Source organism: Orcinus orca, chromosome 5 (genome assembly GCF_937001465.1).
Source record: "Orcinus orca chromosome 5, mOrcOrc1.1, whole genome shotgun sequence".
NCBI lineage: Eukaryota > Metazoa > Chordata > Mammalia > Artiodactyla > Delphinidae > Orcinus > Orcinus orca.
In genome coordinates, this window is record NC_064563.1 from 124875503 (window position 1) to 124878273 (window position 2771).

Genomic DNA, 2771 nt, shown 5'->3' on the forward strand with positions numbered 1-2771 from the left:
GTTTGCGGATTTTCTGATTTAATCATCATCAGTGATTAAATCTATCTTGAAAGAAATGCAAGTGTAATTTTTTTCCTCAAATTATTCAATGTTGAAATACTTTTAAATTTCAATTCTTTCGGTACTCACTTTTAAGGATCTAACTTAATTTCTTTGATTTTTTCTCCCCCTGGAAGAGAAAGATCTGAGTGTTGAAATGTATGTTTATTCTTGTTCCTTTGTTTTGGATCATGTTGAATGTGAATGTCTGAAGAATCTCGTGGTGGGGCCAATAAATGTATGGCTGATAGAGAAATGTATGTCTGGAACTGACAGAAGTGGTTTGAAATAAATTTTAGATTTGACAATTACAAGAATACATGCAATACATGAAATCAGGCAATTAGGAGTGGATGTGTAGTGTGTTCATAGAGAAGTTGAGGAGGTACAGTTTGGTAATGGGATTCTGGGAAGAGCCAATAATGAGAGGACAGTCAAAGAAAGGAGATTAAATGAAGACACTTGAGAAACAATGTTCAGAAAAACTGGAGTGAAAACCTTGATGTCATAAATAAAAAGAAAGGAGAGAGAGAACCACAATATAAAAGACATGCCAGTGATATAGAACACTCCAGAGAGATTAAACAAGAATGAACATGTGTCCATTTGATTAAGCAATCAGTGGGTTTATGGGGGTCACATTTATGAGTCATTCAGTGGAATGGTAAAAATGGATGCTTAAATGCAGTACGTGAAAAAAGCTGATGAAATGAAGATTTAAATCATGGTTTGGATAGCCTCCATTGGATAGACTGGAAAACTGAACATAGGCAAGGAAACAGCAGAGTAATTATTGAAGGAAGGAAGGTTATACTACTGAGTTTTTTTGTTTTGTTTTGTTTTTTCAGTCTCATGGCATCTATATTTTATGTGCTCAGAAGGAAGCAAAATCCCTGACAGACAAAAGGTGGGTGGGAAGAGGAGTTGCTTGTTTGGGTAAAGAAGCATGTAAGATGAGTAGGTCAAAGTTTTGACATAGTTACCTTGAGTAAAATTATGACTTAAAATCAATACAGGAAATCGATATTTAGCAAGAATGAAGCATAAATGAAGCTATGTATCAGACTCATGTGTAGATGCTGATCTGACAAATTTGTCTGTGTCAAAATCTACTTGCATACTAAATTTTACAGCTCTTTAAATAAAGTGTAATGGTCAGCTGTGCCCAGAGCCTCCTCAGTGGTGGTACTTGGGTCCTGGTGGCAACTGTAACCCAAGACCATACTGATGAGGTACCATTTTAGCATTCACTCGGGGAGGAGGTGGTACATATGGCTGGCTGTAGTCTCAACATCTGCACCTGGCATTGGATGACCAGTATGAGGATGGGAGAGCCTATGGCTCTTTGACTACAGAAGACCTGATATTTATTCCAATTCAGAGTATCCATGTATGTCTTAAAGAGTGGTTGCAGCAAGCTAGACTGATATCAATAGGAGCTGGGCAGTGAGATTTGAAGCCCAAGAAGGATTCACCATCCCATCACTGGCTTAAACATTGAGGCAGTCACATGACATGGCATGTAGGTGGCCTCTAGATATTGTACAGATGGCCAACTTAGCTACTTATATTTACAAAAGTTGTATTAGTGATTATTGTAGAAGTTCCTCGGATCACAGTAAGTGCTATTTTTCTTCATACTTTCTAAACAAAAGACTAAATCTTCATGGGAAAACTGAGTACTCCTTAAGCTGCCTTGGATCTTCAGTTACTTCATTCATGCTTCAAAAAAGAGAGAACAGAGACTTTAATACAATGTCTCACAAATTAATTGATTTGGGTTTGGTATTTTTTGAAGAATTTATCATCATTGTGCTCTTGATATTAACCTTTGCGGTAGGATCTTGCTCTAGACACAGCAACATCTGTAAAACAATATGCTCTTTAATTGGAGCATTTTCAGTATCCTATTTTAAAGGCCTGGGCATTATTATTAAATAACTTTTTTGTGGGAAAGTCTGTACTGGACATCCCCTGGATTGGCTTCTTCTGCTAAGCTTTATAGTCTGTGTAATGCACATAGATTAATTAATTATCTAAATAGGGCCCTGGATATATTCAACACTTCTATAGTGATTCTATTATATTAGGTATTCTTTACAACATTAATTTTAACTAGTTCAGCTCTTATTTTTGAGGAGTGACAAGATATGCCTGTTGATAGTACTTTGAGTGTCTACAACTTTGTGGGAAAAATGTTTAACACTTTTGTGCCTTTAAAGATGTTAGTTTTCATCTACTACGTCAGGCTATGTCTTTTCAAAGAGATGAAAAAGTAATGAATGACAATCTCTTAAATATATATGCAATTCTTAATAATAATGAAGAAAACTTAACTGGTGTCATTGAACAGCAAACTGGAGAAAATCCCTAGAGAAATGGAAATCTGATAGTTTTATGAGGAAAAATATTTAAAAGGCTAATTTGTAATTCTGCTAGTAAATGAATTTGAATATCAAATGTGTCTGAAAAAGGATTTTCCTGTGTTAAGCAGAATTTTAAGATGTCCCCCATGACCTTTACCTCTAAGTGTCAGTCCCATGATTACGTTATATTACATGGAAAAAAAGATGTTGCAGATGTAGGTAAGATTACAGAGGAGTTGACCATAAAAAAGAGAAATTATTCAGGTGGTGCTAATCTAATCACATAGCCCTTTAAAAGAAGAGAGTTTTCTCACTATTGACAGATGAGGTCAGAGGGATTCAAAGCACATGAAAGATTGACCGGGC

At 35.7% G+C, this 2771-nt stretch overlaps 1 pseudogene; it reads left to right on the forward strand.

Moving 5' to 3' along the window:
• Positions 1 to 1587: 1587 nt before the first annotated feature.
• Positions 1588 to 2428, forward strand: LOC101271725 (magnesium transporter NIPA2-like; annotated as a pseudogene).
• The last annotated feature ends 343 nt before the right edge of the window (positions 2429 to 2771 follow it).